This window comes from Ornithorhynchus anatinus, chromosome X1, assembly GCF_004115215.2.
Source record: "Ornithorhynchus anatinus isolate Pmale09 chromosome X1, mOrnAna1.pri.v4, whole genome shotgun sequence".
NCBI lineage: Eukaryota > Metazoa > Chordata > Mammalia > Monotremata > Ornithorhynchidae > Ornithorhynchus > Ornithorhynchus anatinus.
The window spans coordinates 2,372,956-2,387,713 of record NC_041749.1 but is presented as its reverse complement, the minus strand read 5'-3'; positions in this window follow the sequence as shown (position 1 = coordinate 2,387,713).

Below are 14,758 nucleotides of genomic sequence, written 5' to 3'. Positions count from 1 at the left end.
AGTTGAGTTTTATAATGCGGATGCTGAAGGCGTGGGAGACCAGGTATTGAATTCCTGTTTTATAGATGAGGAAGCTGAGGTACAGAGAAGTTAAAGGCCTTGCCCAAGATCACAGAGCAGTCAAGCGAAAGAGCTGATATTAGAAGCTGAGTCTGCTTCTGCTGTTTCTCTTTATTCATTCATTCATTCAATAGTATTTATTGAGCGCTTACTGTGTGCAGAGCACTGGACTAAGCGCTTGGAATGTACAAATGGGCAACAGATAGAGACAGTCCCTGCCCATTGACGGGCTCACAGTCTAATTGGGGGAGACGGACAGACAAGAACAATAGCAATAAATAGAATCAAGGGGATGAACGTCTCATTAAAACATTTATTCATCCCCTCCCAGACCCACAGCACTTATATATATATAAGTATTTATCTATATTAATGTCTGAAGCCCCCTCTAGACTGTAAGCTTGTTGCGGACAGGGAATTTGTCTCTCATGTTGTTATATGAGATGCTCCCAAGCCCTTAGTACAGTGCTCTGCATGGAGTTAGTGCTCAGTAAATTGGAGTGACTAAGTGAGAGTCCTGGATCCCGGCTCTGTGCATACCCTGTGCACACCAGGCCGTGAGGGATTTAAGCAGCAGCAGTTACAGTCACACCCCCTACTATTAAGGAAGCAGTGTGGCCTAGTGGATAAAGCAGGGGCCTGGAAGACAGAAGGACCTGGATCCGGAGGTCCTAATCCCACCGCGCCACTTTTCTGCCATATGACCTTGGGCAGGTCATTTAGAGAAGCAGCGTGGCTCAGTGGAAAGAGCCCGGGCTTGGGAGTCAGAGGTCATGGGTTCGAATCCCAGCTCTGCCACTTGTCAGCTGGGTGACTGTGGGCAAGTCACTTCACTTCTTTGTGCCTCAGTTACCTTATCTGTAAAATGGGGATTAACTGTGAGCCTCAAGTGGGACAACCTGATTACCCTGTATCTACCTCAGCTCTTAGAACAGTGCTCTGCGCATAGTAAGCGCTTAACAAATACCAACATTATTATTATTATTATTATTAACTTTTCTGTTCCTCAGCTACCTCATCTACAGAATGGGGATTAAGGTTGTGAGTCCAATGTGGGACAAGGATGGTATCTTCTATCTACTCCAGCACTTTATTATTATTATTATATTATTACTGCTAGAAACTGGGGATGCTTTGGATGTGAATGGACTAAGGGTGACCTGAGTTGCTGCACCATGAGGGTCTTTTTATTGATGGATTGATTGATCGATTGATCGATTGATGTAGGGTTGAAGTCTGGGGCTAGATTAGCTACAAACACATTTGGGTGCCAAATGGATATAGTTCAGCAGAGATTTCACTTCATATAATCCGATGACTCTGGTAGCCAACAGGAATACAGTGATTTGAGAAGTAGTAGAAGAAGGGAGGGATGGCTAGAGGAAAGAGGCATCGGTGATATCAGAAAAAACCAACGCAGGCTTGGAAAGCCATCCGATTTCAAGAATTCTAGAAACTATTGCCAAGGCAGCGTGGGCTAGTGAAAGACCGTGGGAATGGGAGTCTGCAGACCCAGTATCTACTCCCACCATAGACACAAGACCGTTACATGACTCTGGGCAAGTCACTAATCTCTTGGGACCTCACTTGTCTCATCTGACGAAGTGGGATGAAATGCCCAAGTATGAATAGTTTCTCTACCTCCAGCAAAGAGCAATCCCAGGAAAGACATTGTCTGACGTGTCTATTGGGTGGTTCCATGAAGAAAACTGTCTTAATAGCAACAAGCCTGCTTCTAGCTGAATTTCTCCAAGGTGTCTCGATTAGATGTTGCACGATTTAAGCAAAGGCTCTGACTTATCATGTAACCTCTTACTGCTGTTAAGATGTTAAAGTAAATGATGTGCTCTGGTTAGCTGGTGAAGGCTGGCAAAGCCCGATCTTCACCCATAATAAAAATAGTAATAATGTTGGCATTTGTTAAGCGCTTACTATGTGCATAGCACTGTTCTAAGCGCTGGTGGAGATACAGGGTCATCAGGTTGTCCCACGTGAAGCTCACAGTCTTCATCCCCATTTTACGGATGAGGGAACTGAGGCACAGAGAAGTTAAGTGCCCGCACGCTCCGCTCCTCCGCCGCCCACCTCCTCACCGTCCCTCGGTCTCGCCTATCCCGCCGTCGACCCCCGGGCCACGTCCTCCCGCGGTCCTGGAATGCCCTCCCTCCTCACCTCTACCAAACTAATTCTCTTCCCCTCTTCAAAACCCTACTTAAAACTCACCTCCTCCGAGAGGCCTTCCCAGACTGAGCTCCCCTTCTCCCTCTACTCCCTCTACCGCCTCCCCTTCACCTCTCCGCAGCTTAACCCTCCTTTCCCCCCATTTCCCTCTGCACCTCCTCCTTTCCCTTCTCATCCCCTCAGCACTGTACTCGTCTGCTCAACTGTATATATTTACATTACCCTATTTATTTTGTTAGTGAAATGTACATCGCCTAGATTCTATTTAGTTGCCATTATTTTTATGAGATGTTCTTCCCCTTGACTCTATTTATTGCCATTGTTCTTGTCTGTCTCCCCCAATTAGACCGTAAGCCCATCAAACGGCAGGAACTGTCTCTATCTGCTGCCGACTCGTTCATTCCAAGCGCTTATTACAGTGCTCTGCACATAGTAAGCGTTCAATAAATACTATTGAATGAAAAGTGACTTGCCCACAGTCACCCAGCTGACAAGTGGCAGAGCAGGGTCCGAACCCATGACCTCTGGCTCCCAAGCCCGGCTCTTTCCACTGAGCTATGCTGCTTCCCCTGACAAGCAGGATGGCTTGATGGATAGAACATAATAATGTTGGTATTTGTTAAGCGCTTACTATGTGCAGAGCACTGTTCTAAGCGCTGGGGTAGATACAGGGTCATCAGGTTGTCCCACGTGAGGCTCACAGTTAATCCCCATTTTACAGATGAGGTAACTGAGGCACAGAGAAGTGAAGTGACTTGCCCACAGTCGCACAGCATGGACTTGGAAGTCAGAAGGAACTGGGTTTAAATCCCGACTCCACCACTTGTCTGCCGTATGTCTTTGGGCAAGTCATTTAACTTCTCTTTGCCTCAGTTAATTCATCTGTAAAACGAAGGTTAAGTCTGTGAGCCCCATGTGGATCATGGACTGTGTCCAACCTGATTAAGGCCGTCCAAACGCTCAGAACAGTGCTTCAGAAATAGTAAGCGCTGAATAACGACAACAACAAAAAGGTATGAGTAGAAAGAGGTTTTCAAAAGCACAAGGGAAAGCTTCTATTCACTAGAGCAACACGCAGCATGGATTAGATGCTTATAATTGTCTTGTTGAAAGCTCCTTTTGTATTCAGATTTTTTAAAAATATGTAATAGTACTGTGTTCTAAACATGCAACAGTTCTTTTGACAAAATAATAATCATATGTGGAGAGATCTGGGATGAAAAAGAACATCATGATGAACATTTGACAACTCAGCTTTGAAACGCCTATGAACAGTTGTATCTAATTCTAGAGTAAAATAAATGTCCATGACATTCTGATTTTTCACCTTGAAAGGATTCCAGACGTTTGCCAAAATATCTCAGCCGCCCCTGAAACCTCTGAAATTTTCTTTATGCTGCAAAGACTCTGCTAATAACTTCGACAACTAATTGAGGGTGTGTTGGCATGCACGGCTTTTATTCTTCTGAAAAGCATTTATTATGCCTGGTATTTATTACTATTATTTAATATTTATGCAGAAGCTACAACATCCGAAGTGCTGGGTACAAAGCATCTGAAACTATCTATACTGGGAGCAGTCTTGCCGTAAATGACTTTAGAGAAACGGAAGATGCCAGGCCTCAGACACGCCCGTGGGGAGGCAGGGGTCACCCTTGTCCCGAGTAGTGGATTTTTTCTTTTTGTTTTCAAATGTAATGAGAGGAGACTGGGAAGATGAATGGAGACGGCCGCAGCCGGAGGACATTTGGGGTCGAGGTGGGAGGTGGAGCATTGCAGACCAGGGGAGGAGAAGATGGAGGAGGAGGGAAAAATGGGAGGCAAAGACAAAAGAAAAAAAAAATCCCTAATGAAAGAAGGCAAAACGTTCACTGACCTCTGAAAAGGGCAGCCTACGTAGTCTTCTCTGGGCATTTGGGATGGCTCCCACGAGGGTGTTGATGAAAAGCCAGGTCACTTTCTTTCCTCCCCTTCCCGGTGGCCCCTCAAGGGGTCATGGGGATGGCGAGCCGATCCTTCTGGAAACTCGTTGCCTTGAACTCCGCAAGAGCTGTCTGCTGCTCTGGCAGGCAGAAACCGTGTTCTCCATTAATGCCTGCAGAACGCGGTCTAAATTACATCTCCTGCCTGGATGCTCGGCCTGTGGGGCCACTCAGGGACGGGAGAGGAATTGGCCAGGGTGGACCGCACGTGTCTGTCAAGCCAACGCTATTTAAGCCATCTGGTCGTGGTCCCCCCAGGGTGAGAAGTTCAAAAAGAAAAGGAACTGTGCCGGGAAGATTATTCACTTCACACATCAGTCCGGAGAAGATCCAATAGCTCCGGAGACGACGGAGCTAGCACCGTTTTTCTTTGGGATTATGTGATCGAGAGCCCGGGATCGAAAGACAGGGCACTGGAGTTTAAGGCCCAGCTGGGTCGCTGAACTGCCTTGTGACCTTGGGCAATCCTCAGGTCTACCTGTCTTCTTAATGTCCCGGGCGATTCTAACGCTCCTAAGGAAACTCTCACCTGAGAAATGTAAAACTTCTCATCACTTGGCATCACTCATTTTCTGTGGCAGTACATTGTTAGTTGAACTGCAGTCAGATGACAGAATTTCTAGAATTCTCTTGATTAAAATGACATTCCTAGGAGCTACACAATATGTGGAAAGGTAGAGGGCAGGTAAGCCTTTGAGGTCCTGAATGCATGCTACCAAAAGCCAAAATGGGAGCAATCGACTGTAATTTATAAAGATGGCTGAGTGAATGAATGCATGCACTCCAGAAAATTATATATTTGATTTGAAGCTAAGATTGCACATCTCTAATCAAGGCTTAAATTTAGCATTGGAATAAATTGTGCCATAATTATTTCTTTTTCAAAGAGAGCAAAGTCATAAAAGCACTGATATTAGCCTTTGAAGCCCTTGGGAAAGACGAAGTTCAAATTTCAGCAAGGTGGAAGTATCATTCCATTGCTTTCGTCTAAGTGACAATCTGTAGGCCAAGGTACTGAGATTTTCTTTCATCATCAACTTTGCAATTTCTTTTCTGAACTGAGAGGTCTGGCCTTCAAGCTTTTCTTTGGAAAAAAATGGACTACTCTTGATAACCGGTGTTTGGGTCTGATGTTTCCATATACTTCACATGAGGGGCGGAAAGTAAATGATTGAGATTGTGTCATTACATGTTGCTGCTTAAATCTCTTTGCATAGTTCAGATTTCCGTAATGTGGATGTATTCAATTAATCAGTGGTATTTACTACAACATTATTGTGAGCTGAGCGTTTTTTCTAAACACTTTGGAGAGTATACTACGAGAGAGTTGGTAGAGATGACCCTGCCTTCAAGAAGCTATCGAACTAGAAGGAGAGACAGACTTTAAAATCAGTTACAGATGAAAATGTACACGTAAGGTCTGTGGGGCTGGGATGAAGCTCATTGTGAGCAGACAATGTGTCTGCCAACTCTGTGGCATTGTATTCTCTCAAATGCTTAGTACAGTGCTCTGCACATAGTAAGCACTCAATATATACCATCGATGATGGTAATGATGATGATGGGGTTGGAGGAGAAGGAGAATCAAAGGGCTTAAAGGGAACGGACCCAAGTGCGTAGGCAATGCAGTAGGGAGGATAAATAGGGAAGGTGAGGACTTAATCAAGGAAGGCTCCTTGGAGGAGATAAGATTTTAGTAGGGCTTTGAAGATGGGGAGAGTGGGAGTCTTTTGGATATGATGGGAGAGGGAGTTTCAGGCCAGAGGGAGGACACAAGCAAGGGTTCAGAGGTAGGTAAGATGAGCTTGAGGTACAGAGAGAAGGTTGGGGTCAGATGCACGAAGAGTACAGGCTGGGTTACAGTAGGAGAGTAGCAAAGTTGGGTAGGATGGGGAGAGCTGATCGAGCACCTTAAAAGTAACGGTAAGGAGTTTCTCTTGGGTGCAGAGATGGATGGGTGACCACTGAGGAGTGGGGAGACGTGCAGAACAGACTTTTAGAAAAATGATGTGGTGTTTGGAGAGACATAAGCTCCTTGTGGGCAAGGGAATATGTCGGCCAACTCTGTTACAGTGTATTCTCCCAAACTCTTGGTAAGCAATGCTCTGCACACAGTGAACACTTAATAAATACGGTTGGTCAATTGATTGAGGTTGATGCAGTTGTGGAAGTAGGGCATGATATATGCTTGTATAAGTACGGTAGCCATTAGGCTAGAATGTTGAAGGGCAGATGTGAGCAATGTAGTGAAGGTAGAACTGACAGGATTTCGTGACTGACTGAATACGTGGATTGAATGAGAGGGCTAAATTGAGGATAATGTCGAGAGTATGGACTTGTGAGACAGGAAATTTGGTGGTGATGTCTACAGTCATGGAAAGGCATAGACGAACAGAGGGTTTGGCTCCAAAGTTGAAGAGGTTCTATTTTGTACATGTTAAATTTGAGATATCAGTGGGACGTTCTCATATAGGTGTCTTGAAGGAAAAAGGGAATTTGAGACTGCAAAGAAGGAGAGAGGTTAGGGCTGGAGAAGTTGACTTGGGAATCCTCCACGTAGAGATGAGAGTTGCAGTGGTGGGGATGAACGAATAGAAGGGGAGAATAGACTAGTTAGAGCGTGGGAGGCAGAGGAGGAGCAGGGAAGTTTTCTTTCCGTGACCAGGACTCAGTGAAACAGGCGGATAATCAAGTGTTCAAATGACCATCAGAGACGATGGCAGAGACCTAAGATTTTACTCCGTGGAAGAAGGCAATGGTAAACCACTTCCGTAATTTTTTTTTAACCAAGAAAATTCTATGGACATACATAAAGTCACTTTGAATCAGGAATGACTCGACAACAGTTGATGATGACATCTGTATAATAATAATGGTACTTGTTAAGTGCTTACTATGTGCAAAGCACTGTTCTAAGCACTGGGGGGATATAATAATAATGTTGGTATTTGTTAAGCGCTTACTATGTGCCGAGCACCGTTCTAAGCGCTGGGGGAGATACAGGGTAATCAGGTTGTCCCACGTGAGGCTCACAGTTAATCCCCATTTTACAGATGAGGGAACTGAGGCACAGAGAAGTTAAGTGACTCGCCCACAGTCACACAGCTGACAAGTGGCAGAGCTGGGAGTCGAACTCATGACCTCTGACTCCGAGGCCCAGGCTCTTTTCCACTGAGCCACGCTGCTTCTCTCATCACTTCAATTCTCTGGGCCTGTATTAGGGATTCCCATTACTGTTAAAAAAAACAAAACCCAGCCCACCTTTCCTGTCCGCTCTTACCTGCTCCTCCATTGTATTGATATAAGGTTATCAAATTGTCCACTGTGGGGCTCACAGTCTTAATCCCCATTTTACAGATGAGGGAACTGAGGCCCAGAGAAGTTAAGTGACTTGCCCCAAGTCACACAGCTGACAAGCGGCGGAGTCGGGATTAGAACCCATGACCTCCGAGTCCCAAGCTCTTTTCCACTGAGCCACGCTGCTTCTCTCATCACTTCAATTCTCTGGGTCAGTTTTAGGGATTCCCATTACTGTTAAAAAAAAACAAAACCCAGCCCACCTTTCCTGTCTGCTCTTACCTGCTCCTCCATTGTCTTTTTTTTTCTTCCTAAGGTAACTTTCTAGTGAGACCTCACTCTCTGGTCTACAATTCCTTGTCCTTGTCTCTGTGCTCTCACTATTTCCCCCCCAACATAGATCTGCCGGAGTCCTTTCCATCCAGGCTGGACTGTAGCCAAGTGAGCCCATGAAGACACACACACACACACACACACACACAAAATACACAGCAAGAGTTTCCATAGCTCCCCACAGGAGCCATTCCAATATTTAAGCATCCTTTCTGTCAGGAAGCTTTTTACTGTATGTTGAACTTCAATCCCTAAGCCAATTTTCTTCTGTCACTCCTTGCACTGGAGAGGGCAGACAGTGGTGACAGTCTCCAAATTGGATTCCCTCACAAACCTCGGTTGCCTCTCAATCTTCTCTTCTCCAGTCTAAATAACGTTAAGGCCTTTAAATGTCCATCCTCACAATTTGCCAGCTCTTTAAATCCGTCTGATGCTCTCTCAGGTAATGCAAGCAACCGGTGATGCTGAATTTACTTAGGATGTTTTCACCATGTTTGCGTGAAGGGTCCATACTTGGCCTATCCACACTAGACTATTCTGACGTGCAGATCACTTCCCCACGGCCAAGGCTCAACCACAGTGTGAACTATGAACTGCTCCTCTAGGAAAAGGAATGTTGATGCCATTCCCCCATCTTGTTATTGTTTCATCTGCAATGAATTTCGGAAATTCCCCAAACAGGTTAACTTGGAGGGTGCTTATTACGCTCAATTTGTCTATAAAGTAAACCGATTACCTCAGGCGATGCTAAATTCCAGATTATTAATATGATGCTTGTTGAATGCAAACATAAGAGAGGTTTAACCAAACAGGAAACATCTGTTAGCCATTTTCTCTTTCAATAGTTTCATTTCCATTGAATGCTTCACATAAATAAAGGATCCCGAGACAAGGTGTCAGTCCTAGCTGCAGTTCGTGTTCTGACATCTACAGTTTTTCCGTGCCTTCTTGAGGTGCCATGCACCAGTGAAATGGAAGTTGGTGAAATATCCAAATACTCTGAAAGAAGACAGAGACTCAAGTGCCGGTTTCTTTGGGCGTAGATTTATGGCTGGGAATTCAATGTTGAAAGTAGGAAATGGATCTTGCTCTCCCTGAACGAGAGAAAGATGGATTTCTCATCCTCTTCTACCTCTGCCCTCCATTATAGAGATTCTCTGAAATCCGCCTTTATTTGAAGCTTAAAACTTTAAATTCACGGTCAATAAATCTATCGCTCTCTGTATCACTTTCTTTCAGCTTTTATAGCCCGACGATTCCCTAGTCATCGGTTACGATCAACTCCCAGGGATCCACCAAATGTATAATCTGCTTTGCAGATCGTCGGGAACAAAACTGGCTGTCGTGGATAGGTATAACCTGCCCTCACTCCGCTCCCTCCAAAGTAACAGTGGAACCGCGAGTTTGTTGGGGAACCAGGTCTGGAGCGGCCCGGATTGATTCTTGGCAAAATGGTTTCAAGTCAGATTGAAAAAGCATCATGGAGCAGAGGACAGAAACTGACTCGCTTTAAGAATGATGCTTAGAAACGCTTGATGGGTTGTTTCCATTTTTTCAAGAGACGGTTGTTTCCATTTTTGCAAATCGTTTCACAGTCATGGAAAAAAGAAAAATTCAGTTGTGGCCTGGTTCCTTATAGGATGGGTGAGGATTGTGCCGAGTAGACCCACGGGCACGTGCTTGGGCTTGGGAGTCAGATGTCACGGGTTCGAATCCCAGCTCTGCCCCTTGTGAGCTGTGTGACTTTGGGCAAGTCATTTAACTTCTCTGTGCCTCAGTGACCTCATCTGTAAAATGGGGATTAAGACTGTGAGCCTCATGTGGGACAACTTGATTACCCTGTATCTACCCCAGAGCTTAGAACAGTGCTCTGCACATAGTAAGCGCTTAACAAATACCAACATTATCATTATTATTATTAGACCATGAGATTAGGGTAATGTTGAAAGCTGAGAAGCAGCATGGCTTAGAGGATGGAGCTCTGGCCTGGGAGTCGGAAGATCATGGGTTCTAATCCTAGGTCTGCTACTTGTCTGCGGGGCGACCTTGGCCAAGCACCTCACTCCTCTGGGCTTCAGTTACTTCATCTGTAAAATGGGGATTGAGACTGTGAGCACCGTGTGAGAAGGGGATTGGGTCCAAAACGATTTCCTTGTATCCACCCCAGTGCTTGGTACAGTGCTTGGCACATAGTAAGCGCTTAACAAATACCATACTTAATGTGTGATGATAGTGAGAGAATCAGCGTGGCTCAGTGGAAAGAGCACGGGCTGGGCAGTCAGAAGTCATGGGTTCAAATCCCTGCTCTACCACTTGTCTGCTGTGTGACTGTGGGCAAGTCATTTAACTTCTCTGTGCCTCAGTGACCTCATCTGCAAAATGGGGATTAAGACTGTGAGCCTCACATGGGACAACCTGATTATCCTGTATCTACCCCAGTGCTTAGATCAGTGCTCTGCAAATAGTAAGCACTTCTTAACAAATACTGATATTATTATTATTAATGAACTCGAATTTTTGTGGGCATCCCACAGAACCCTAGAGCTTAATATAATGCATCGAACCTAGAGGGTGATAATGTTTTCAATAATGCTGCTACTACTGCTAATAACAATAATGATGGTATTTGTTAAGCACTTACTATGCGCAAAGCACTCATCTAAGTGCTGGGGGGATACAGGATGATCAGGTTGTACCACGTGGGACTCACAGTCTTATTCTCCATTTTCCAGATGAGCTAACAGGTACAGAGGAGTTAAGGGACTTGCCCAACATCACACAGCTGACAAGTGGCGGAGTCAGGATTAGAACCCATGACCTCCGACTCCCAAGCCCTTTCCACTGAGCCACGCTGCTCCTGCCATTACTGCTATTGCCCCTACAGCCATTTCTACCACGGTTGCTGCTGCTACTAGAAGAGCACCATGGTGCAGGGGAAGGCAAGGACGTGGGTTCTAATCATGCCTGCTGGGTGACCTTGGGGAAGTCACTTAACTTCTCTGGGCCTGCTACCTTATCTGTAAAATGAAGATCCAGTAAGTGTTCTCCTTCTGTACCTGGCTGGATTTTCGTGTATCTTCCCCAGCAGTTTGAACAGTATTTGACACAGAGTAAGCCCTTAACCAATACCATTATTATTATCCTACTGAGAGCTCACCTCCTCCAAGAGGCCTTCCCAGACCTAGCTACCCCTTTTCCCTTTCTTCCCTCTGCTCCCTCTCTGCTCCCCCTCCGCCCTCCGCTCCTCCCCCTTCCCCCCTTCACCTCCCCTTAGCTAAGCCCCCTTTCCCTCTTCTCCTCCCCCTCCCTTTTCCCCTCCCCTCAGCACTGGGCTCATTTGTATATATTTTTTATTACCCTATTTATTTTGTTAATGAGGTGTCCATCCCCTTGATTCTATTTATCGTGATAGCATTGTCTTGTGTTTGTTTCGTTCTGTTTTGCCCTGCCGTCTGTCTCCCCCGATTAGACTGTGAGCCCGTCATGGGCAGGGATTGTCTCTATCTATTGCCGAATTGTCCATTCCAAGTGCTTAGTACAGTGCTCTGCACATAGTGAGCGCTCAATAAATACTATTGAATGAATGAATTATAATTATTATTACTACTATTGCTGCTGTAGCTGCTAATTACAGCTGCTGAATGGTGAACACCGAAGGGTCACACAGGAAGGACAGAACAATCAGTCTATCAGTCGGATTTTTTGAGCAATACTAAGTGTCAAACACTGCACTAAATCCTTGGAAGAGTACAGTCCATGTAAAATAAATATCCTTGCCCCCAGGCAGCTTTCAATTTGCTGGGGCTAAAAGGCAGGCACAAATAATTCACAAATGATGGGAAAGGAAGAATAAGCTTGCAAGCAGTAGATGACCAATAGATGAATACAAGTGGGATTTAGGTAACACTAAGAATGACTGTAACAAAGAAAGCACTGAGTGGTTAGGGTAGCTTTAGGGGTGACGTGATGTGGAGTGGAGAAATCACTTGGGAATTGCTTCTTTGGAAGCAGTGTGGCCTAATGGGAATGTGCATAGGCCTCAAAGTCAGAGGACCTGGTTGTAAACCTGACTCTGCCACGTTCCCGCATGGGAACCTGGTCACACTACTTATAATCATGATAAAAATGATAATAGTGGTATTTGTAAAACACTTACTATGTGCCAGGCACTATACTAAACGCTGAGGTGGATACAAGCAAATCAGGTTGGATACAGTCCCTGTCCCAGGAATGGCTCAGAGTCTCAATCCCCATTTTTCAGGTGAGGTAAATGAGACCTAGGGAAATGAAGTGAGAAGTGACCTCCCCAAGGCCACGCAGCAAAATGGGGCAGCTGGGACCCACCTCAGTTACCTCTTCTGTAAAATGGGGATTCTCCTATTTAAATTGGGATCCTCATGTGGGATAGGAACTGTGTCCAACCAGATTCCCTCAAATCTACCCCTGGGATTAGTACAGCATTTCTCAGATAGCGGTGCTTAACCAAAAGTATTATTATGATTATTAGAAGTGGATTTTGGAGGTGGCTATTCCGATATTATAACCTTAGAACTGTGGGTTTGCCTTGAGAAGACAAATGACTCCAAATTCTTCATTCTGATTCTAGTGGAAATATCTGATATTTTTGGTCAAAAGATTTTTATATTTTATTCAATTCTGCATATTGACATCTTCTCCAAGCTACAGTCTCAGAGGATATAGTCTAATTCCTCATAGACAGTGACGAATTGGAAAAAGTCAGTCTTCTAACACTGAAGTCACTTCCATTCAGCTACATTGGTGGGATGGATGTCTGAGGAGAATGAGTGACAGCAGGACACTCAAGCATCCGTTGTACGAACAGCTGAAATTGGGCCACCGAAAGCAATGAGGACAGAGAAAACATTTTAAGGGCAGAGTCAAAGTCGCAGATAATGCTGCATCCCAGTTGAAAACTGGGAGATGATTTCTGAGGAGAGACCTGCATGATATGTGGCTACTGAGAAAGGATGACTCTCTTAAGCGAGAATTTCCGAAGAAACAAGACAAGGAGACAAAAGAGAAAACAGCACCTGGTGCGGCCATTATTAAGCATGACGACATAAAAAGGGTCCGTCTCTCTGCGTGCACAATGCAGCCAGGACTCTGAGTCCCACAGAGGCTTTTTCCAGCCACAGGTGCCCACGGAAAGCAGCGGGATCTATTGGAAAGAGCGTGGGCCTGGGAATCGGAGGACCTGGGTTGTATTCCCTCTCTGGCACTTGCCTGCTCTGCGACCTTGACTTCCCTGTGCCTCAATTTCCTCATTAGTAAAATGGATATTAAATTCCCAGTCTCCCTCCTTTTTAAACTGTGAGCCCCTTGTCTTTTTTTCTGTTTTTCTATGGTATTTGTTAGGCACTTACTACATACCAGGCACTGTACTAAGTACTGGGGGTAGATACAAGCTAATCAGTTTGAACACAGCCTATATCCACCAAGGGCTTCACAGTCTTAAGCCCCATTTTACCGATGAGGTGACAGAGGCACAGAATAATTAAACGATTTGCCCATGATCAGGATGAGACAGCATCCCACCTGCTTGTCTCCTTTCTACCTTAGTGCTTAACACAGTGTTTGGTGCATAGTAAGCACTTAGCAGATGTCATAATTAGTATTACTACTATTATAATTATTTTACTATCAGTTTCACCTTCGTAGAATACAAAGTATCTAGATGCTGCCCTTAGCCATTATGGGTTCATTAGGTTTACTCCCTTGTTTATTTATTCTTTTGTAATTCCTTTTATTGTTTCATTGTTATCAGAATCTATGCTTTCTTCTTGTTCCTAATGTACGCATAAGGCATGTGTCTTATAACACGAGGGAAGCAGCTTACAACTTGGCCTAGTGGAAAGAGTCCAGGCCCGCGAGAGAGAGGACCTGGGTCCTAATCCCATCTCAGCCACTTTGCTGTGTGACCTTGGCGAAGTCATTTCACTTTTCTGTGCCTCAGTTTCTTACCCGAAAATGGATATTAAATCCTGCTCCCTCCTATTTAAAAAGTGTGCCCCCCGTGGGATAGGGATTGTGTCCAACCTGATTAACTTGTACCTATCTCAGTTTGGCACACAGTAAATACTTAACAAATACCACAATTATTATCATAATTATGTGTCCCTCTCTCCTCCCCTAGGTTTGGAGGAGACTAGGTTTGGAGGAGATGCCAGGATTGAGAAGCAGCTTGGCACAGTAGATAGACCACGGGCCTGGAAGTCAGAAGGTCATGGGATGTAATCCAGCTCCACCACTTCTCTGCTGTGTGACCCTGGGCCAGTCACTCCATTTCTCTGGGCCTCAGTTACCTCATCTGTAAAATGGGGATTAAGAGTGTGAGCCCCATGTGGTACAGAGACTGTGTCCAACCCAATTTACCTCTACCCACCCCACCGCTTAGTATAGTGCCTGGTACATAGTAAGAGCTTAACAAATACCAAAGTTATAAGGTCGCACTCTCTTTACGGGTAGGGACATTTATGTACGTGACCTGATTCAGTGCTATTTCTGCACATATTAAATGGTCAATCAATCGATCCATTATGTTCAATGAGCACTTTTAGTGTCCGGAATACTGTACTAAGTACTTGGGAGAGTAGAATATAACAGAGTTGGTGGATACCATTCCCTCCCCACAATGAGTCTGGCCTAGTAGAGAGAACACGGGCCTGGGACCTAGGTTCTAATCCCAGCTCTGCTATTTCTCTGTTGTGTGACCTTGGGCATGTCACTTAATTTCTCTGAGCCTCAGTTAGCCCATCTGCAAAATGGAGAGTAAGACTGTGAGCCCCATACGGATCATGGATTGTGTCCAACCTGATTATCTTCTACCTAGCCCAGCGCTTAGTACAGTGCCTGGCATGTAATAAGCCATTAACAAATACCATAAA